At 39.2% G+C, this 24,400-nt stretch overlaps 1 long non-coding RNA gene across 1 annotated transcript in view; it reads left to right on the top strand.

Annotated features, from left to right (window-relative positions):
* The first annotated feature begins 258 nt into the window (after positions 1 to 258).
* The window catches only part of LOC135176094 (uncharacterized), a 147,539-nt gene continuing 123,397 nt past the window's right edge, over positions 259 to 24,400 (top strand). The window contains exon 1 of the long non-coding RNA XR_010302559.1: positions 259 to 422. This is a non-coding gene — a long non-coding RNA (uncharacterized LOC135176094). The remainder of the gene's footprint in view (positions 423 to 24,400) is intronic.

Genomic DNA, 24,400 nt, shown 5'->3' with positions numbered 1-24,400 from the left:
TCTCTCACTTTTAGACAAAAACTCACCTCATAGATTTCTAGAGGCAAACATGAGAAGTGAACCAGGCTCTGTTATTGCTTATGAACTCTCAGCAGAATCATCCACTGAGGCAAATTCATTAAAGGTGTGAGACTTCACAGGTGTCATTGCATTGAGACTTGAGAAGTTGTTCAGGCATTGGTGATGATGCCTGATTTGAGAGATATTAAGGACAGCTGAAGGGGGCAGCTAGACAGATCTGTGGCTGGAGAGAGGGGATGTGTGTTATGAAAGCATGTGCTGTCCTCTTCGTGCTGTGAGGTGTGAGTAAAAAAGACCATGAGTAGCAGTTACTGGTGGAGGTCTGCACCACTGAGTGCAAATTTGGGCCTCTGCCTGCTGAAAATATGAAATGAACCAGTGCAGCTTCAGTCTTCTGCTAGGTAAGAGCTGGGTGCCTGTTTACTTCTTTACATCTTTTATTAAATCTTCTTTTTCTCAAGAGGTTAATGCTTTTCCTCACCTGTAACATGTGTCTGCTGTCTGTTTGGGAGGTTATTGAAGAGACTTCTGATGTAGGCTTTATCTTCTGTGGTGCAGAAAGAGATAAAAATACTGAAGAGTTTTCAAGTTCTCTGATCTTTATTTAGCCTGTGCTTTGTAAAATTTTATTTCACTTCAAAGAGTGCTTTGCTTACATAAGAACTCTAGTGAATGATTTTAAAGAACAGTTAATTCTGCAGCAGTTGGAAAGACCTAATGTGTTGGGCTCTGTGCTCAGTACTGTGAAAGTGAATATTTGACTAAGAATAACGTGACGTTTGTGTTAATCTTTTGGCTTCCATAAGTGCAGTATGTTAGTTTTTGTCTGTATTTCAGCAAGCAGATTTTCAAATGTGCAGGTAAATGTTATGTGGCTACTAAGACATGAAAAGGTATTAGTTTAAACAAATATTACACAGAGATTCTCGATTCACTGTTTCTCAGTTGTAAATGGAAACAAATTGCGTGATCATGTCAATCAGTTGTTTTTAGTATAGTTCACACATTTGCTCACATCTCCAGTGTAGCTGCTAAGGTGAAGGCAGCAAGAAATACTGGAGAACTTATGTTTAGCTTGTTGTGCCCTTGCTCCTAAAGGCTCAAGTGTGGAAGCTAGGGGAGTGTAGAGTCTGGCAGGCTGGCCTGATGCCATGTAGGTGGACCAGATGCAGCCAAATGATGGGCTGCATACACCAAAGGTGACCCTGAGGTTTGCTGAAGCAGCTATTGGTGAATTTGAGAAGACAAAGTAATTTGTGTTTGCTGGTAAAAGGGCTGGCTGAGAACACCAAAATGTAGGGGGGCACTTGAAACACATGCTTTTCCCTGGAAGTAATGAGCTTAAAACAATGGCATGAAGTGTAAATGACTTGGGGAATTGAAGGATCCTTTGGTGACTCGGAGTGTGGGTTTCTGTTAACACTTCTGTCAAACCTGTTTAATTTTGTAATTCCTTTGATGCTTATTGCAAGCAGCCCAAAAGGGGAGTAACAACAGTGTCCTTGGAATGTTACAGTCTGAAATACAAGTTATTAGCTGATACTCATGATGCCAGTGTGAAGAGTAAGATTCCTTTGCCACTTTTCTCATAAAATGTCAGAACAATTTGTAAAAATACAAAAATCTAAGACCTGGAGTTAAAACTCTGGGCAGGTGGGGAGGAAGGACAGCTCCACCTGAAGGTCAGATATATTCAATAAATCATAGAATCAACCAGGTTGGAAGACACCTCCAAGATCATCCAGTCCAACCTAGCACCCAGCCCTATCCAGTCATCTAGACCATGGCACTAAGTGCCTCAGCCAGGCTTTTCTTGAACACCTCCAGGGACGATGACTCCACCACCTCCCTGGGCAGCCCATTCCAATGGCAATCACTCTCTCTGTGAAGGAACAGAATAAGACACATTTTTGCTTCCTTTGGTCTGGTTTCTGTCAGTATGATCCCTGCCAATACAAAGTCAGGTATTTCTATTCAGATTCTGAGCTTTGTTAGCTGTGTTTTGGCCATGTGGATGGTACTTTCAGCAGATGACTAAAGCCAAACTTGTCTGAGGTGTGACATAGTGCATTTGTTCTCAAGGGGTGAAGAATTTTGTACAGAAGTGCAAAGTGTTTTAGGTGCAATTCAGGAGCTGAATGTTAGGTTTGTTTAGATCTCTGCAATGCTACCAGATTGCCCAAAAGCTTACTGAGTTTTCTTTGGAAATAACCATAGAGTCTGGCAGTTTAACAGAGCTCCTCAAGACAGCCACGGCTTAGCTTCAGGCTGGGTATTGAAGCTGATTAGTGAGCAAATGTAGTTTAGGAAAGGCACTAAGTGTCTGCCTTTGGATATGGCTATACTTAAGTATTTTTCACAGAAAGATAGGAGTTGGAAGTGATATCTTAACATCTAGTTCAACCCCACCGCTAAAGCAGATTCATCTAGAGTGGGTTGCTCAGGATTGTGTTTAGTTGGGTTTTGACAGCCTTCAGAGAAGGAGATTCCACAACTTCTGGGCAGCCTCTTTCCATGTTATGTGGCCATCAAAGTAAAGTTTTTTCTCATGCTCACTGGAACCTCCTGTGCTCCAGTTTGTGCCCATTGTCCCTTGCTCTGTCATTGGGCACCAATGTCATCCTCTTGACATCCATCCTTTAGATACTTCTAAGCATTGAGAAGATCTCCTTCAAGCCTTCTCTTTTCAACAGCCTCAGGCCTTACTCCTCAGAGATGCTTCAGTCCCCTTGTCATCTTCGTGACCCTCCACTGGACTCTCTCTAGTAGTTTCTTGTCTCTCTTGAACTGGGGAGCCCAGACTCAGACTCAGTACCCTAAATGAGGCCTCACTAGAGCAGAATGGAGACGGAGGAGGACCTCCCTTGACCTACTGATTGTACTTTTCTTTATGTATCCCAGGATATTGTTGGTCTTCTCTGCAGAGCTGCTTTCCAGCAGGTCAGCATCTTACCTGTACTGATGTGCTGGGGTATGGACAGCACTGAATGACCTGAAGTAATCAAACACGAGGGGTAACATTAGCACATAAAGGAGGATGTGGCATAAGGAAGCGCAGTATCAAGAAAAACAACTTCGAGGAAGTTGGCAGAGAAAATGCAGTTAGCTGTGCGAGTGGACTAAGGGCTGGCCAATCAAGTTCGCTCCTAGGGCGTGTGAACAGCTCATGCTAAACCCATGCAACCTATCAGAATTATACACGTCATATGCTGAGCGATTAGAGCTCTATGTTAGCACTGCTTTTAGCCCACAATAAAGGTTTGACTTGCGCATCATATTGGTGTCCCTGCGTCATCAGGAACGCCTTGGCACTGGTGCAAGGGGTTATTCTTCTCTAGCTACAGGACTGTACATTTTTCCTTTATTGGACTTCATTAGTCTCTTCTCCATCCAACTCTCCAACCTGTCTAGGTCTTGCTGAACAGCAGCACAGCCTTCTGGTGTATTGGCAAACTTGATGAAGGTACACTCTGCTCCTTCATCCAGGTCATTGATGACTATATTGAACAAGACTGGATCCAGTACTGATCTCTGGGGAATGCTGCTGGCTGCAGTCCTGCAAAGAGGCTCTATGCTGTTGATCAAAACCCTGTAATGTGCCTTACTGTGGTTTTGTGCTGTCAGCTGATGTAATACCACTGCTGTTGGAGAGCAGAGAAGGCGAAAATAGCAGATGGCACCTTCACCACCTGGCTCCTGCTTCCTTGGGTATCGACTCTTGGTCATAAGAGAACTAGGGAGAGTTACTGCTCACTGCTTTGCCTTTACACTCCTCCTTGATTGTCTTTTTCCCTCTGACGTGCTATGAAAACAAATAATAAAGCTACCACTTTTGCCCTAAAAAGGGCTCTTGCTGTTGTGGCTAGTGGTATTTCAACAGTTGACACTGAGCAGAAGTTATGAGAAGAAGGTACTTAATGAAAGGTCTCAAGAAAACAGACTTTGTGAGGAAAAGATTGCTCTTGTCATCAAAAAAAGTCTAGAAAAGTCTTTGTTCAACAACCAGTAAATTATGAAGCAGTTATGAAACTGCTAGAAAATGATTACAAGACAATTTCAAAACCATAATTTTCACTTGGGTAACAGCAAATGAGATATTTTCAAATTCTTTTGAAGAGATAAAAAGGACCAGTGGGTCATCTCTTCATAATGGCAAAATAAAACCAGGTTGCAGCAATTGAGGGAAGACTTTAATAGTGTCATTTGAATGTTATTTGTAAGGTTTAGACTCCAGTTAGACAATGGAGTTGATTATCCTAGATTTAGGATATGTACAGTGATTATCCAAATGGGCTGATATCACCAGTATAGCTACAAGCCAAGTGTCTACCTTTTTTAATGCCAATATGGAATTAGATGCTTCTGTTTTCCACATAATCATGGAGATTTTTTCTATAAATTTATGCAGTCAAATCCTTCCTTGCACCAAATGCCCATTCACTACTCTGTTCATGTGCTCTTCAGGATCACAGTGTCTTGCTCAAGATAAGGTTGGAAATAAACCATGGAAAATTAACAGATGTGAGGAAAAAATAACTGATTTTTACTGATTGTCCATGTCAAGATGATTGTCCTTACTGAACCCCAGTAATTCACCAAACTTACTGAAGAATTACATCCTAAGCATGTTACATGATCCACTTAGCTTAGTCACTCTCAGTTCTTTAGCAAACAATAGCCTAATTCTTTTGTTTTCCTTTTACAAGTAATTTAACATCTTATAAAGATTAATATCTCAGGAATGTAATTTTGTTCCCACCTAATAACTATTCTTTACATTTTACATCAAGAGCAAACTAGTGAGTCTCAATTAACGCAGTGATCTCTCTTGCTGGATACAAACTGCCTTTAAGCATTTTCTTTTACAAATGAAAGTTTTTAATAGTAGTAAATATTACTGTTGGAGGGAACTAAATTCAATCATATATTTTCTCCCTGCAGCACACCATTACACAAGTTACAAGAGGTGGTTGATTTGACCATCCATTAAGTCTGAAATATTTTGGTGCATAACCACTGGATTTTGAAGCTGATTAGGTCTTGCCAATATGACACATTCTTAGAAGCTCTTAACAGATTTACATGATGCAGTAACATTATTTCTTGAGCTTTCTTTATTTTCAGAGATCTAAAATGATGAGATGACTAAAACTCATTAATGAGCTGGCTTTAGTTATCAGACATAAATAATTCAAATGTTACTCATTTCACCAAAATAACTTTGGTGATGATTTTGGCCTAGGCATTAATTTCAGATGCTTTCAAGTTTTTGCCATTCTGAACTCATGAAATAGTATTTTTGGGAATTAATATGACCAAGTCAGGAATTATAAAAATAGAGTTATTTTATTTACCTGGAGCTCTGCCCCTGAACTATGTACAAAACTAGTTTAGGTTTATTTACGGATTCAGGTCATTTGGGAATTTCTTCAAAAGGATGTTATAGACAAATTTAAAGATTTAGAAAGTCAGGAAATGGAAAAGGCTAAGATATAAACACAGCTTTATCCCACTGTCAATCAGGCTGCGCAGAGAATTGAGGGAACAGCAGGCTTTACTCACAGAAGTGAGATAGGTATTCAACAGTGATCCCTTGCTGGATTCCTCTGTGGAAGCAGCCTTCTGATGCTGCAGGCAATATCCAGTAGCATAGATCCATGCAGCAGAAGCCCAAGGCAAGTGGCAGAGCTGCCAAACTCAGAAACACCTCAAGCACTTCTTCCATGAGTGAGATGACCATAGAACGATGCTGCCTCAGCAGTGGCAGGGGAGAACCAAACTATTAGCATCTTCCCAGCTCAGAATAGCAGCCAGGAAGTCAGCTGCAGATGTGGTCCAAGAGTGGCTGGTCCGAGTGCTGCCAGCAGGTCTTTCAAAGGACCCCAGGGCTTGCCAAGCCCACAAGTTTGCACAGAAGGGTGCAAAAGTGAGGAGAACCATCCAAGAGTAGGGACAGTGTAAAACCAAGAGCTGTGCAAAAAGGTAGGAATCGTCTGAAAGTGGGGATGGTCCAGTCATGGCAGGAACCTTTCCTATTGGGCACTCTTTCAAGGCAGGAGCTCTTTCAAAACAGGAACCCCTTTCCTTCACCCTTGCTCTATTTATGCTTTCCTAGACAGAGTGTCCATTTACCATTTTATACTGGATGCAAAAACCCAGCCAACCACCAGCCTGATTCCATCATGGGCTTCCATGCAGATCAGCGCACATGCAAAAAGGCACCTTTTGCTGTTCTCCCTTCACGCCTACACAGGTGGGGGTGTGTGTTTCACATCACCTTCTCCCCATTCAAACCTGTGGGCTGGGGGAAGAAGAAAGGAATTTGGAGTACTCTAGAACAGTGTTTGTGCACATTTGGGTGTATAAAATATTGTATTTATTGTATTTTCCCCTTAAGATGATACTCTATGGCTTCCACTAAGGAGATCTGTATAGTTTCTGAAAACCCTTAATTACTTTTTCTGTCACTTATACATGGATGAAAACCTAAATAGAAAAAGAAGCAGATGTTGCCTAGGTAACTGCAGTATTCAAAGCTCTGACTCTAAATGATACTCAACCTTACTGTTGCTACATATTTATTTATACTTCTCATTGACTCTTAAAATTAGCAATTATGTGTGGCTTGCTTTGGTTTTTGGTTTTATTATTATTAAAGTTAGCCTTGTCTTTCTGTCTATGTCCTCTCCTATTTTCACCTGGCTGCCCATATGCATATGCATCTTTGTGTGACAGGAGTGCTAATATGACTGATGGGCTTAAAAGAGTAGTCTTCAAGCATGCTGGTGGGATGGAATTAGACACATCATCACTTAACTTTCTGGTTTTTCACATACTAATGTATGTATCATATATATGATTTTTCTGGGGATTATTACTGTAAGAATTAAGGAGGTGCTTTCGAAAAAATAGTCTTACTAAACAAAAAATTATTTGAGTTTAGAAAGTGGAATTATATTGATTGCATTTTTTCTGGGGATGATGTTGCTCAGATTCATATCAGTAACTTTTGATAATTGGTTTAGTTGAGCTATTTCAACTGAACTTTTTCTCCTTGGTAAAAATCTCACATTGAAAGTGAACAAGCAAATATATTTGGGAGAGAATTGCATAGGGGTGAAAGTAAATAACTGCTATTGTGCTTTATAGCATTGTAACTGCTTGATGCAAAGAGGAGGACAGCATGCTAATACAGAATGTGTATTTAACTTTTTCATACTAATGAAGTGCTCAAGTATTAAAATTTGAGTATAGAAGGTGTTGCACTCATACTTGAAATGCTGGTAATATATTTTTATGATGCACGTTGCCAGGGTGTTGCTGATTTAAGTGCAGCAGTGATTCCTTTGATTATATCATGTCAGTAGATTGCCTGTTTGGAACCACATGTGTTTTTGTCACTGCCAAAAGAGTTTCACGTTATCCATGTTATGTCCATTTATGTCATAGATAATGCTGGGAGGAATAAAAAAAGTCTATAATCCATTTCAGCCATGAGTTCTAGTAGTAGACAGTGAAATTTCCACAACTAAAAAATGGTAGAAGATTTACCAACGTGATTCTTCCCCTTCCCTGCAGCAACACCATGTCTTTCTGCCAAGATGCTAGGGCTGCAGTCTTCTGCAATGGGAAAGTTTTACAATAGCCCTGAAAATTTTCTCATTAAACATCTGTCTCTCCCCTGAAATTAAATTCTCAAAAGCGTCAGACCAGAGTTATTAGTGCTGAATGTTCCTGGTCTGCAGATCATGTAAAAACTTCACTTCTCCCTTATGCTCTCTTCATCCTAAACAGTGTTATGATGTCTGATGAATTCTGTATTAAAACCACTGCTGAACTGTACCTAATTTACATTAACATAATGTAATAATATAAAGTAAAATCTAATTTATTATCTTTTACTGAGTTTATGATATCTTAATTTAGCTGATTGTGAGAAAAGTAGTAGTTTAGAACGTTGTATGAAAACTTCCAAACTAAAGAATAAAAATAACTGGGGATGTGACCATAATAGTTGGCAGTTTTGCACGAGAGTAGCTTATGAAATGACTTCCCTAACGTTAAATTTAATCATCACATAACTTCAATGGGGTCTTATTTGGGAAGAGTTTATTTTAATTGTAAAGTGAGTGGAAGTAAGTCTTATTAAAATGAGTGAGAAATAAGATCTTTCCTTTTTCTTTCATGGCAGAAACAGCTCCATCTATATCTTCAGGGACTTAGGCTTAAGATCTTCTGTGTTCCAGAAGAATGTAATGAGACAGTAAAAATCAAAAGAATGTGAAGGACTTGGACCATGTAGCTAGGTAAAATGATGATGTTGTGCATCTATTGGAGCCCAGAGCTCTTTTTTTTGGATGTCCCTCTCCCCAGTATTGTGCTTTGTTATTTTTAAGTATTCTTAAATCTGGGATATTTGTGTGTATAAGAAAATGCTTCTTTGTCTGCCACTAGCAAGCAGAAGTCTTGCAGAATGTTGGGTTCCAGGTGTCTCCTACCAGAGGGAAACTGCAATGATATGCATCTCCCATCCTATAGGGAGGGCGTTCTGTGTCAATTGTACAACATCACTGGCATGAGTCAAGCTAAAAAGTGAGTTACCATTATTTAATTCTGGATTTTAGCCATGTTGACTAAGTGCATCTCCCTCAACCTAGTAATACCTGCTTTTAATGTTGCAGTTCCATTTTTTCTTGGCCTAGAATTTCTGTTCTGTTATTACACCCAGTCTTTGTTGTACTGCACATTATTCACAGTCCTTTGTCTAACCAGTCTGAAATGAATCATTTAAAATCCATTGATTCATGGCCATAAGAAAGAATAATAATGTTAGTCCCAGTCAGGAGATGGTTGTTTATGGTTCCATCTTCAAGACTTGATTGACTTGAATCAGCCAAGAGAGCAGGTTGAAAGAAGGACATTAGACCTTTGAGATATTGCTAGAAGTTTCACAAACCATCCTCTGTCTGGGTGCTCTCCTTGAGCACATAGGTGCTTTGTTATACCCCTTCCTGAGACAACCTTTGGCCTTCCTGAGATCTCTCATGATTAATTTTCTAATCTTGCTACGAAAATGATGAGTTATTACTACTTCGTGTAAATTTTATGCTTACTGGAGATCTGAGGGCCTGTCTCCTCTTTTTCCCTGTGATGATGATGTCTTCATTTTTCTTGAAAAAAGAAATATATTGTTGTTCACTGTACTCTGCTAGACCGACAAGCTGAAAAAAACACTGCAGATAGGTTACTGGTTGGAGTAGTAACTGTGGCTTCAAAAACCATTTTGAGCAGGTCTGTGGATCTCTGTTTTTCAACTTGAAGAGCTTTGTTTTCAGCTACTCTAAGAAAGATACTGTTTTGGTGTTTTTCTCTCTCAAATCTCCCTTACCTCACAGTCATTCTGTTCATCACAATGTCCCATTTGAATGTTCCTCCATTCTGCTTAGCATGCTTTCAAGAAACTCTGGTGAAACGATATGCTCTTGACACCAGAATGCAATAATCAGCATGCAGGAATCTCAGCATTTTGCCACTTTGTCAATGTTTTCCATTCTTAACATTACCAGAAATTTTCACCACCTCTGCTTCATTTTTATGTAGGAGATAATAGCAAGAAGAGCCAACTTGCATAATGATTACCATCATATGCGTATACTCTTTTATTTTTCTTATTTTAACTTATTTTAAAGTACTTTTTGAAGGGGCTCTGTGACTCAGTCAGTCATAAAAACGCTTCAGTGCAAGTATGTCCATGTTTGGACATGTCTATAAAAGGTAGCATTAAAAATAAGTCGTTGTTTGGTACCTACTAATAATATTATAAAGTATCAATTGCAATGAGATCTTTCAAGTCATTTGTCATATTGTTGTTCAAGACTCCCTTTCTGTTCAACTCCTTCCTACACATCTCATTATTTTAAGTCTTAAATTCATGAAATATGAGTTAACTCTTGACATGACTCTCATTTCAAAGAAAAATAGACCTTAGGCCATGATAACTGGAAAATACTGTCAAAATGACTGCAGAACAACTCTGTAGAAGACTACTATTTAAGACAACTAAAGTACCAGTGCCAAAACTGGCAAAAATATTCTCTCTGAAATAATAGGATGTTATTGGGGAAATATTTCTGGTGCAGTGCACAAAGTTCTATGTCTCTAACTCCCTTGAGAAATTAAGTGGAATGGTGTACTTCTGTGTTCTACTTGAGTTGAGCAGACTAATGTTTCTGTTGTGAGCCAAATGGATAAAGTTCTCCAAGCGTATGATGGAAATACTAGGACAAAGTCTGCTTAACTTTTCTAGTTCCAGAGATATTTTTTAAAAAGTAAATTGTCACTTGGTGGGTGACAAATTAGAAATGAAAAAAGGAAACATTCAAACAGTGTAGCTCCATATACAACAGATAGTATTGTATGTCTCTGTAATTTATATTGGAACAAAGGGTTTGCTAATATTCTCCTATTTCTCTTTGGCAACTTTATTATTCATGAAGTTCTAAAGTTAAAAGCCTTAGATGTATGACTCATGTTATGGGCAATCAATTGAAAGAAAATAAAACTCCTTTTACCTTTTGTCTAATAAAAAAAGAGTCTTAGTTGGCTAGTTGATGCTTTTTTTTAACCCTCAACATCCCCAATGTCTCATCGGAATGGTCCGTCCTGAAGTCATTGTTCAGTGTAGCAGCTGTGTTCATGACAGTGTAATGAAGCTGGTGTCTGTGATGCTACTGTTGTGAAGACCTGTAATATCACAACAGAATAGAATTTGTTATCATCCCTGAAGTGTCAATAAGCCATGGGCAGTTTAGGCCAGGCTGTGGTAGAAGATATGTGGAAATGAATTAATATGTAACCCATGCACTTATCTCCACTATCTCACTGTTATAATTTATTAATACTCCAAAATATGTTGTCACTTCTCATCTGTACCGTAACCAGCTTTTTGTACCTTCTCTGCTTTTCACCTGGCTGCTTTCTTGTCAGAGTTATCTGTCTCACTGTTTCATCTGTCAGATGTATTTTTCATGTTAAATCATTTCCTTTGCCTCCTTAGTTACTGGATTCACTCATCTTCCATCTTTCCTGCTCTTGAGATAGGTGAGATAAAACAAGCTGCCGTTATTTTTGCCATTGCTAGCTCTATCTTGCTGCATTCTGGTATCTCTAAGCTAGAGATTATTTACCTGGATGGTTATTTTTCTGTTTCCTTGGAAACAATATTTGAAAACTCAGAAGAATGTGACAAACTTCGTAGTTTCGGCTTCTCAGCCTTTTAATTTAAAGTAGGCCTGAAAATGTCTCTTCTCAGGAGACAGAGAAAATCGAATTATTTCTGCTCTAATCTTTTGCTGCTTTTGGTTGTCTGTGCTAATTGCCCAATAACTGGAGAATTCTTTGAAGGGCCTACCAAGGATGAGTGTTAAAGCGTTAAAGCCTTGCCTTGAAACTCTAACTTGGCTCTCTGTGATCCATACAACAACAGAGCAACGGGTTTTGAAGCTAATTAACCTGAAGAAGCTATTGGTGGGGTTGTGGCTGCTGCGTAGACACCCTACAATGGACTTGTACTTTTCCCTGTGTTCTTAGAAGACATCTTTTAATGTGTTGTTTGCTGCTGGCTTTCTTTTCCCTCAATCCTTCATGAGCAGACTGATGCCATCCATTTCCCGTGGGGTATAGAAAAACTAAGCTCGCTGTCAATAGAAGGTAGTGCCTGGAATAAGTATTATACAAGTTGGGTATCACCTGGTTCGAGCCCTGCTGAGTCAGTTAATGCAGATATGTGCTGCTATTGATAGCAACAGCAAAGGCATCTCTGAGTTGTTTCTCCCCCTTTCACAGCTGAATCTATGGCTGTTGAAAACCAGTGGGTCTCAGAGCTCTCAGGGAAGAGCTCCTCAAATACTTTTCAAACTAACTATGATGTTATCCTATTCTATAGCTATTTTGACACAGCAACCTTTTTTTGGAAGTTTTGCCTTTCAGTCTGATGGATTTTTCAAACAATTGATGCAGAAACATTTACCACCTCATATCTCAAAAGTGTCAGATTCCTACAATTGTCTGGGAAGTGTCAGGATGCGTGCTCTGATTAGTTAAGCTTGATGACTCAATGTTCTAGCAAATGAAGTTGCTCACATGGAAGAGAACAAGAAATGCACTTAGGATTTTCGTTATCTGTGACATCATACGGGAGCTTAATGCTTGAGAATTGAGAAGTGGAAAAGATTGTTATGCTTGTCATTGTCTTGATAAATACTCCTTACCAAACACTTTCCTGCTTCCTATGTGGAGTGACAAAGACTGAATATTTCTGTTGCTGAAAATAACCAGAGAAATATAATAGGCTCGAACAGCTGAGCTGAACAAATGGTTCAGCAATTGTAGCCCTTCCAACCATGCAGAAAAAAACTGCTTTGGAAACATATTGGGGAAAATGAGTCAAATCTATATAACGTGAGTGTGGGGATTATAACCTTCAGGTTGTTTCTGAGACTTGACTTGCTGGTATCCAGAAACCTTAGTTCTATGCAGTAGTGCATTTTTCATCGTTTTTGTCTGTATTTTCGGATGTTTGGTGTTGGTATTTTGGGTTTTGGCTTGTTTGTTTTGTTTTTTCAGTTGTTGCTACTGGGGATGGTGGTGGTGTTTGTTATCTTTTTGGGATTTTTTTTTTTCCTAACAAAATCCCCTACAGTAGTGTGTATTTATGTCAAAGAAAAGACTGAGTTAAATGGGGCTGGATGTGGCCTTTGCTCTTTCCCTGCTGGGGGAGAAAGGCTGCCACATCTACTATGCTTTGTAGTTCACTGAATGAAAAATACAAAAAGGTTATACCAGGCTTTCACCAGAACAATGGTTTTAAGTATGGGTTTGGTTTAAGCTCTATAGCATGTAAAATACCTGTAATTAGTAGTAATAGGTTTTGAAAAACTGGCAACAGGAAAACAAACAAAACATGACAAATAAAACAAAGAATCAGTTCACATGTGATCTACCATAGTATTGTTTAGTTTAAATTGTAATTTTAGATGCCTTTCAAATCTTAAACACCATCCAATTAATTGCTCTGTGGCAAGGCAAGAGTATGACAAACTCAAGTAGCTGTTATTAAAGTTACCCAAATTATTAGGATTAACTTGAGAAATGGTTCATAGATGGAAAAATAGAATGAGAAGTTTTAACTTCAAAACCAACCTTTTCAGACATATAGGACTGGAGAAAATCTGATGTAATTCACCCTGGTTCATAATAAGGCTCTTGCTTTTTCAACTGAAGAATCATCATGATGGATTATCTGTTCATGGAGCAGAAGGAAGGAAGGCTCGTGGGGAATTAATTAGTAATTAAAGTTAACTTGTGTTGCCTAAATAAAATGAAATTATTTTAAGTGATTTTCTGCTCTGTTGAGATTTTCTCTAAGGAGATAGGACTATAATATCAGCAAATATCACTCGTTATTGCTCCTGGATATCTATCTGGATGTCTGGTCTGGATATGTACTATTCCACACAACTCACTGGAAAATTAGTCTTACTCCTCTGGTTCAAATGCACTTTTTCTGCTATGTCTCACCATGAAATTAATTGATAACCACAAACTCTATAAGGATATTACTGAATGGCTTTTTCAATTAAGTCAGATACAGCTGAGGGAGTTGAAATATCATTTATTTCTCTCACTTTTGACTGTGAAGAAATTGACACTTTGTAGCTGTGGCCTTAAAGGATTTCAACAGGGATCTATACCTTTACATTTAAGGATACATAAATGCATGCATTAAAAATGACAGCATAAACCCCAAACCAATTAAACAAAAAACCATGGTACCAAATAACAACTCAGTTGGCAAACAATATAACAGCTAATACTACATTAAATGATCCCAAAGGGAGAAACATTAGATGGTAATCCCTTTGGATTTAGTCTACAGTCCAAAGAAGTTGTCCCCTTTGTAGAGAGAAAGTCAGTGTGCCTGTAGCTAAAACAAAGTGCCTTGAATGATACTAAGGTGATGTGGTGGTTTGGCTTCTATCCCACCCCCCCACACTTTTTAGAAACACCCAGCTAACTCAGACGGGCTCTGGGAATATAAATGAAGCTATTTATTTACAGCTAGCACAATATACAAGCAGATATGTACAATATATACAGTTATATACACAAATATACAAGTTAAAGTAATACAGAAGCACAACTCCCCTCCCAGAAACCTGAGTCCCCAGGAGGGGCTCTCAACCACCCCTGCACCTCCCCCTGCACCTCTCAACCTTACCCCAATCCTGAGCAAGAATAGAGGTGCAGCCAAGAGGTTAAGGAGCAAGGTTAGTGGCAGTGAGGTTAAGGAGATGTGGCTCAGTCTGAAGCCAAAAGCAGAGAGAGAAAATGGTGAAAGTTATCTAATGTTTACCCTTCTTGTTCCCATAGCTCTCAGTGAGACTGTGAGGGGAGTAGACATCACCAATGTTTTCCTTTCATAGCCAATTATCTACTTTTTCTTACCAAAACATTCTACCCTGCTTCAAACTAGCACAAGTGAGAAATTCTGCCTTGTCATTCTACCCTTTTAATTCAATGTTGTCAGTAGTACATACTCTGCTCATGTGATGGTTTGGGTATTACTCGCCCCCCCCTCTTATGAAATCACCCAGACTAGACACAGTCAGATGGAAATTAAGGAATGAAGCTTTATATTTACAGTTTAGCACAATATACAAGCAGATATTTACAATATGTACAGCTATTTACAGAAACATAAAAGTTAAAAGTAATACAGAAACACAACACCCCTCCTAGAAACCAGAGTCCCCAGGAGGGGCTCCCAGCCACCCTTCCACCTCCTTTCCACTCCTTTACCTTATCCCAGTGCTTACCTTATATGCAAGGTGAGTTTGGAGGATTGGCCAGGGGGGTTAGAAAGCAGAATGATTAATTGCACAGAAAGCAGGCCAGAAAGAAAAGTACAGGCACCAACTGCAACAGAGATCCACTGAGTTATCTATGTTTTGTGCTCTTGTTTTTATACATCTCAGCCTATGAATGAAGTAGACATCACCATTGTGTCCTTTTCACAGCCTATAATCTAATTTCTTTCACTAAAATATTCCAGCTAGCCTCAAACTAGCACAGCTCAGTATAGGATCAAAGTATTGATGCCAATGGGGTAAGAACAACCTACCCCCTGCACTGGAACCTTCCTGTCACAATAATTTATGGTGTAATCCACATTGAGAGTCATTGTTGATAGGTCTTTGTGTTCAGAGATGATTGCCTTGATGACTTTTGTTAGCAGGTCAGGGAAAAACAACTGCAAATGTGACTGAGATGTAAACACATTTGCTGGAGGCAGACCTGAAGCTATTGCTCTTGAAAAGGACTTGCTTTGTTTCTTTGTTTTCCCCAAGACCTAAACCAAACCATGCACATGCCTTATTATAGTGGTTTTATAAAGACCCAAAAATGCACTGACAGTGCCAGACCTCGTGGTTATTGTGGTAAAACACAGGAGGCTTCTAAGACAGACCAAAATTTTCCTTCCTTTCTTCTTTTAACAGCACTGCAGTGTCCTATGTGGGAGAAACACCTGCTGTCACTGGAGTAATATTTCTTTTTTCTATAAATGTCTGCAGCAATTTCATTTTAGCAGATTATTTTGGTTGTAGCTTATATGATGGAGAGTAGAGGTATCAAATGTGTATGTTCTCTCAGAAGCCCAGTTCTGAAATAATATAGTTTTAAACTCTTACTAAGCTTTCCTCAGCCTTTATATTTTTTTTTTCACCTAAAGTTGTGTTATAAAGGGGACTAGTTGAAATCTGACTTTGGGGTAAAATGCAATGAGGCCAATTTAAAAGTTATTAAATAATTTATTACTCTACACAAAATAATTCCCCCAAACTTATTTACAACTATCCACACAAGTTCTTTGATGCAGTTAGTAGAACTATTTTACAGAAGGTCTCTATACAATGGAACTTTATGAGGTTTCAGAAATGTCTTTAATAGAGAGTCCGGCAGCTTAATTCACCGCTTGTGAGGCTGATTAAAATCCTTTAGCAACTTGAACAAAGAATGAAGAATACTCACTAGTCCTAATGTCCGTGGCCCAAAACATAGGCAGGAAAATAATCAACAGAAGTCCTGTGGCAAATTCCACGTGGGCTGCAAAGTGGAATCAGCTGCTGGCTGAGGCAGCTTGAAGCGACTGGCGGGGAGCGGCAGGTGAGCGAGGAATGAACAAGCACACAAGCACCTTATTCACCTGTTCATCCCCATTTATAGGGTTGTGATGGTTTGGGCTCTTACCCGCCCCCCCACACTTTGTATTTGCCCCAGCTAACTCAGACGGACCCTGGGAATATAGATGAAGCAATTTATTTACAGCTAGCAGAATTTACAAGCAGCTATTTACAATATATACAGTTATATACAATTATATACAGAAATATACAAAGGATAAACAATACAGAAGCACAACTCCCCTTCCAGAAACCTGAGTCCCCAGGAGGGGCTTTCAAACCACCCCAACACCTCCCCCGGCCCTCTCAACCTTACCCCAGTTCTCAGGAAGAAGAGAGGTGCGGCCAAGAGGTTAGGGAGCAAGGTTAGTAGGAGCAAGGTTAATGAGATGTGACCAGGTCTGAAGGCAAAGGCAGAAGAAACAAAATGGAGAATGTTTACTTCTTCTTCCCAGAGCTCTCAGCGAGACTGTGAGAGAAGTTGACATCAATCGTTTTCATTCCACTGCCTGTTATCTAGTTCTTTTACCAAAACATTCCAGCTTGCTTCTAACTAGCACAAGGGTAATGGCCAAGGCTAATGGTCTCATTGGCCACACAACCACCCAATCACCTCTGGCAATCACCCAAGTAGACACGGAAATGGAAGAAACCACAAGCTGTTGTCTTCCATAAAATGGGGGGGGCGCATACACCTTGCACGCGACAGGGGCATGGTCCCCATGAAACCCCTTTCAGGCAACCAGACTAAACCAGACTAGGCTGCCTGGGTTTCTTTGTCCTGTTTTCCTGCCTCTGGCTGCAATGCAGACAGACAGGTAAATGAGACAGGACATGCTTAAGCCCATTTTATGTCCTTTGGGACTATTTACCACAAGTTGAAATTACCATTACACATTTTCATCTTGTGTAGATTGGTAAAACAATCTAATATAACAGTGGTTGAGTAAAGGGTCCAACATGATGATACTGTGCCAACACATGTATTGGATTATGAAGAAAATAAATATGTGTCATTTCTTCTATCGTACTAAACTGGTTACAAGGGCTGAGATTTTCTCTGTGTGTGAAAATATAGCACAGAAAGTCTCTGTAATTCTTCTGGAATAGTTTAGTTTCAGCTAAACCAGTTATTCTGGGATAATATTCTGATAATGTTTCAAGAATAGACAAGTGTTAATAAACATAAGTCTGTCACACAAATTACACTTGCACAATTAATGTTCTGATTGACTTCTCTGATGCTTTGTTCCACATGTTGTTGGTGTCAGCTAAAAAGCCTTTTTTATGCTTGTCATGGATTTGAGATCTACTAGGAAAAGGTTATAAAATCTTTCTGGTTTTAAAAAGATTCAACTCTTAATAGTGATACTATGAAAACAAATCAATTAAAAGTGCCAAAACACAAAAGGATTCATTGACAACTTCCTTCCTATTAGAACCCAATTGTCCTGTAAACATTATAGAAGAATTTGCAATTTAACTGCCATGTAACAAAAAGGTTGTGGAAGGAAGGATTTACTCCAACTTTTGTGATCATTATATGACAACAGGGGGGGGGTTAAAAACTCTCTAGTGACCAAAAATGGTCATCTTTTACTTTCTGACTAATGTGTTGAGTGTTAAGTGCATTTAAAATTGCTGAGGGTGGAAGCTTTTGTTGTTTTTCTCAGGTTTTCCTTAATAGGCTTTTCCTTATGTGCAGTCTATATTTTCCCCTTCTGAATATGGCATTTTTTAACAGTTGTCTCTCTATCTTAACAGTGATGTGGTGGGAGGGAAGCCAGATGTGTTGCTCAGCCTTACAGAAATAAGGGGAAAGAATGTTCTCATTTTCATGGAAATATTTTGCTTCTAATGTTATTTTTTCCTCTCTTTCTCTGTGTCATTGTTGAGGTGGTTAGCCCTTCTCTGATGTAGGTGAGTGGTGTAGCTGCTGTCTTTGGCTTTCCACACTTCAGCTTGCTTGTCTTTTATGTGGGGTTTTGGTGTTTTGCTTTTTTTTTTTTTTTTTTTTTTTTTTTTTTTTTTTTTTGGTTTTTTTTTTTTTTTTTTTTTTACTTTCCATCTTCCTAGCTTTTTTGTGAGATCCCCAAAAAGGATCTATAGCAACAATTGGGTGGCAGATAGGGTCTGTTTTTCTTTCCCCTCCACCCTCCAGTTTTGTCTTTTCCTGATTCAATCTTCCCCCTGTGACTGTATTCATTTAGAATACGTGGACAAAAGCTTCCCTTGCAGTAAAAATCAGCAAATGAATTTTCATGTTGCAAAACAACCTTTGGAAGCTGGTTAACATATCTGCTGTTCTGTCCCTTGCATGATCAGTTGGGCAAAGGGGTGTTCCTAATGCTTTGCACAAATCCAAATTGAATCACAAATGTTTTCTCTCATTAGGAAAATGAGTTCATGACTGCCATGGCTGATACAGTTGTTCCTGCAAGTTCCCCACTGATGCTCCAGCAGATGTGTATGCTTTTGGGTATTCTTTGCTTAGCTTGTGTTTGCTCTGGCATGATGGGAACTTTTCTCAGGGAGTTGAACAATATTCTCATAAACAGCAGGGAGCTTTGTGATGAATAAACAAGAGCATATTTACCAGAGCTGCTAAACTCCTCAGTGCAGACTATTTCTAGATGTTCTGATCCATAGAGCTAGGAGGAGCTCCCACTTTATTTCCATTGTACTTTGAAAACTTGTCTTTCTGTCTGTCATTTCTTCAAAGCTATTGCTTTTCAAGAAAGAGAAGGTCTCTTGAAAGCAACTGTGTCTCTAGATTAACTTTTCTTCCTGACAAGAGCTGAGTTTAAGGACACCAGAATTGGGCAAGCACTAAATGAAAATTCGTTCTTCCTACAAAGCTTTCGGATGTTTTCCAAACTGGAAAACAGATTTGACAACCAAAATAGGATCATGTTTCATTTTAGATGCAATCAAATAAAAGTTTTACTGATCTCAGACCATACATGATTTAATTAAATTTTTTTTTAAACTTAGCTTAAAGGAAAAAAAAAAAAACAACAAAAAGTAACTCTACAATCATTATGGGGAAAATCACCAGAATCTCTAGTGCTCAAGGCAAATGTATGGATTTACTAAAATAAAGGTAGTTGTTAAAGCTGAATTCCAATTACTACAGTCATCACAGTGTATATAGAGAGCTCTGTTCAGGAAGAGGATTAGTCAGCCAAAATGGAAATAATGTTTGATCTGCATATTATCTTGAAGTATTTGGCTTATGGAAGATACTTTTCTCATGATTCCCCTAAAACTTTAACTGTGTGTTTGGGTTGAAAGCCTATGGTTTGTTTAAAAAAAACCCAACAAAACAAAAAGTAGTGAACCAAGGTGGTATGACAGGATTTGTTTGGCAAGACGTTTCTTTGAGCCTTTTTGTAGCCTCTATTAGGACATAACGTTTTAGCTCACAGACCTGTACCTGTTCTCCCTCATAAAACTACTCACTGACCTTGGAATCTTTGGCTCACAGATCTCCTGTGAGACCTCAGCAAACCCAACTGGGTTTGCAATCCTGTGAGCGGGGCTATGAGAATGAATGACTTCATTTTCCTCCCTCCCTCTTCATGATCCCAGTATCTGTTGTTAGGTGAAGAAAAATACATCAAAGGTAGTCACTCAAAACTGATTTGAATCAATCTTATTTTTGTGTCTTCAGTTGGTGTGAGAAACAGAATTCAAATTACATGGAACAACTCATACTGGTACGTTTGAAAAAAAGGACAGCTTAAGATCTGTGTTGATAGTGCTGAGGAAGGGGCTGCTCTTTTGTGTGATAATCCAGCTACCAATCATACCAGTGGATGACTTGAATTCAGGTACTTCCACTGCCCAGAAGGTTTTCTTCACCTCCTGTTAGATCTGTCCTATCTTGTATAAAAGAATAAAAAATCTGAAAAGACAGGACAAGAGAAGAAGAGCTGTTCAGCCTGCCGGCAAGGATACGCTTTTGAGATAGGACACGAACTTTTTACTCTCTGCTCCAGCCATTTTTATTACTTTTTTTTTTTTTTTTTTTCTCTACAGACTTTAGCTTGTTTGCTTATTGGGGGCAAAAAAAAAGTCCCAAACATCTCTTGTTAGACTACATTGCATTTTGGAGGGTGGGGGGAGGAAAAGAAACAAACATAAAGGCAAAGCATGGCTACTGAAAGGAAACTCTACCAGAACACTTTACTGCGCCTCGGTGGTCAGGGCATTTCCAGGAGAAGGGAAGATGTGGAAGTGAATCCAGTCAAGCAGAGAGAGAACTGAACTCATATCTCTGTTAATACGCATGACAGCCCTGGTCAAGGGTAGTACTGCCTCTTCAGAAAGAACAGCCCAGTGTTTCTGGGGAAACTTGCCACTGGCTGTGATCAGTGTAAAATTGCTGCAAGCAGAGACAGTGACTCTGGTTAAAAATGATCATGTTTACCATATATAGATAGCAGCACAAATTATAATTCCTTTTCTATTTTTCCCTTTCTGCTTTATCTAGCTCAGTTAGGTGCAGTTCATCCCTAGAGTTTTTCTCACAAGAGCTGTGACTGCTGATACGGGGGGCAGTTCCTGTGACTCCGAGAGTTTTCTCCCTGTGCCTGCAAGTCAGGACTGTCACTAATGCCCGTTTAGCTCATGTTCTGAGGACTTGGTTTCTGCATCTTTACAGCAGTCTTGTAGCATGAAATTGGGTTTATTGAGCAACACAGACTGGACTGAGGCCACTATAACCCTTTCCAGGGTTTATGTTGGCATTTTTAGTTTTGTTTTTCTGGGGTTTTTGGTTGTTTGATGTTTCCTTTTTTCTCTGAAACAGTTAGGACTTGTAGTGGGTAGTGTCAGCAAACGTAATGCATGAGACTAATTATCTCCTGCCTGTTTTGTCCTTTGGAGTGCATAAGTTGAAACTTAAGAACAAAACTTCCCTGCTTAAGCTGATGGACGGTTAATGATCTTATCAGCCTGTCTCCAAAGGGCACTATCTGCTGTCGCCTGCACACAGAACTTGAGATCATTCATCAGATGATGTCCTTTATATCTACTGCTTTACTCACCAGGCAGTAATTTATTCCATATGTAAGCACATATGTATATAAAGCAGAAACAAACCATAAAATACAACAGAGACAATACATTTCTTCTTAAAAAATATCTCTGACATTAGCTAATTTCAGCCCTTACAGATGAGCCAGCTTTTCCTTATTCCATCCCCTTCTACAGATTACTGTTTGAAAGCTTTTTTAAAGCTGACTCTCTGTTGACTCATTCATTGTGTTGTCTCCTTTCTCAGTAACAGGCAATTTCCAAAATGCTGAGCAGCACTGCCCGTAAAGTAGCTGGAATCCTTGCCTACTTATACTGGAACGAGAATATGCTCAAACTCTGCTATGATCTGGGCAATGTCAATGGTTCTCTTCTTTGAATATTATAGTAATTTCTGGGTGGTGTTGTGATGGGAAGGGAGACCAAAAGAAACCAAAGTTTGGAGGAACTTATATGACCCCCCTAATGCACACTGGTGTCAAGAATCAGCCATGGCTTTAAGTTACCTGGGAATGTCACCATTGGCTTTCATCAGGTTGGGACTTCAGTGTCAGTATTTGAAATTAGAGGAAGTTTGGCTTAGCCTTCGCTTTAGCAAAGGATTCCTCCTTTTACAAAAAAAAAATCCTCCTTTAAGTTCTCATGAGTAGTGGCAGTTATTATCCTACCTATTACTAATTAAATAAAGGCCAGTCTAATGAGCAGATAAATGAGCATGAACATAACAGCGTATTTGGACAGTGCTCTCTAGTTGTGAAATGTAGTGATTCTTTCTTGTAGAATTTTAATTGCAATGGCAAATCTCAGCTCTATAAAAAACCTTCAGTGTAATTTAAGGCTGTTTCCATCAATTATGCAAGCCCTTATTGCACTGAAAAAAAGCTACTATTAACACAAAGCAGTGATTGTCCTCAAGAGCGACAAAGCTGGTGAGAGGCCTGGAACACAAACCCTATGAGGAGAGGCTGAGGGAGCTGGGGTTGTTTAGCCTGGAGAAGAGGAGGCTCAGGGCTGATCTCATTGCTGTCTACAACTACCTGAAAGGAGGTTGTAGCCAGGTGAGGGTTAGTCTCTTCTCCCAACAATAGAACAAGGGGACACAGTCTCAAGTTGTGCTGGGGGAAGTATAGGCTGGATGTTAGGAGGAAGTTCATGCCAGAGAGAGTGATTGGCATTCGAATGGGCTGCCCAGGGAGGTGGTGGAGTCACCATCCCTGGAGGTGTTCAAGAAAAGACTGGATGAGGCACTTAGTGCCATGGTCTACTTGACTGGATAGGGCTGAAGGATGGGTTGGACAGGGTGATCTTGGAGGTCTCTTCCAACCTGGTTGATTCTATAGTTCTGTTCTATGATTAATTTGTAGAACAAAATGTGGTTTTTTTTTTTTCCATGATTTTTTTTGTTGTTCCCTCCCCCCCCCACGTGGTACCTTCCATTAGAAAGTTTTTTTTTTTTAAACAATGTAAAAGGTAACCTATGAAAAGATCTAATGGCTTGCTGGTTTTGCCAGAGCATCTCTACACCTCTTTCTCCAAAATCTCCTCAGTAATCTTTTTCCACCACAATTCTCACGGGGAAAAAAACCACCAAATTGACATTGTCTGGATGATATTGCTATATCTGTGACCAGATCATCTAGGGTGAATAATTCACATTTTTCAGTCATACAGAAGGTACTCAGGCATCAATAATTTCTAAGGAATCCTTATTTTATGCTTCTTTGGCACTTACCTTGCTATACTATACCTTGATTTGAATATTGAGCAAATATTTAATGTAATGATTGCTTTCTGCCTAAGATTGCTAAGACCAAGTGTTTTCTATTTTTAATAACTGAGTAATCTTGTTTCTCTTGAATATGATGTTACAGAAGGAGTAAGAATATTAAATCTATTTATTGGGAGGTAGTCCTGAGCTGGTGGAATAAATGTTATAGGAAATATCAGCATCACTCAACGTATTGAAGGCTAAAATTTCTGAAGTCTTTCCTTTATCTATTTTCTATTATACCTATAACTGAATGTTTTATGGTCATCCAGCTTGTAGGTGAGACTTCTTAATTCTATGAGTCAAGTCTCTAACAGAGACGTCTATTTGATAACATAATTAGATTGCTTTTTCTCCTCTTTTCCTCAGACAATTCATCTTATACATCTACAGAGCCCTTAAAAGGAAATGAAAAAAATCACCATTTTTTCCACTCTATTTCTTGAAGTGATATGGCTTTGGGCTGTTTTTGTTGTTTTGTTGGCTGGTGTAGCAAGCTGAGAGCTAATGCTCCATTTTGGTTCTAAACTACAAACAAGAGAGAGGAGCTTTCTGGACGTTCTTTTGAATATAGAGCGAATGAGCAGAGTATTTGCTGTAAAAAGAAAATAATGAGTCTGTATCATTCATTGGTTTGCTAAGAGGGATGAAATGGCAATGTATAAACAATTTTGCTCTTTTAGCATTTGAACATTGGCTCTGTCTCTGTCCCTTCTCCTCTCTAACTCCTCTGCGCCATGTACTAACTTGTACTGATAACATGTGAGATCTTACTGGTTTTCTATCTGGGAGGAGAGAAGAGGGTGGCATTGCCCCCTTCTCAAGCTTCTTTGGGAGGGGAAGGGTTTGATTTCTGTATTATTTCTAAATTGTAAACAATTGCGTATCATTGTAAACATATGTAAATATACTTTGTGTGTATAGACTGTTGTGAAGGGCCTGTAGACCCGAAAATAGGCTTATTTATGCCTTGCTCTGCCTGGACATGTTTTTCTGCCCAAACCAGAGGTAGATACATTAAAGGGATAAAAAGGAGGCACAACAGACCTGGTGCCATAAAGTCTGGTCTGCCAGGACCCCTGGTTGTAAACATGTTGTGTAAGCTCCCACACACCCAGTTTGTGTCTCCCTGGGGTAATCCCATGTGATCCCCATATTTGGGAAAGTCCAGGCAAGTGCCTTTGCCTATTATGGTAAGGTTTGGCTGACTGCCAACCTGATTGGTCATTCAAGTGGAGAAAGGGGCCATTAGTCTCAGCCCACATTCAATAAATAGGGGTACACAGATAAACAATGTGCTCTGATGCTCAGACCCCCCTGCTCAGACACG

The sequence above is a fragment of the Pogoniulus pusillus genome, chromosome 6 (assembly GCF_015220805.1).
Source record: "Pogoniulus pusillus isolate bPogPus1 chromosome 6, bPogPus1.pri, whole genome shotgun sequence".
Taxonomy (NCBI): Eukaryota; Metazoa; Chordata; class Aves; order Piciformes; family Lybiidae; genus Pogoniulus; species Pogoniulus pusillus.
Note: the sequence above shows the minus strand (reverse complement) of the source record. Positions and strands in the feature narration are given on the sequence as shown.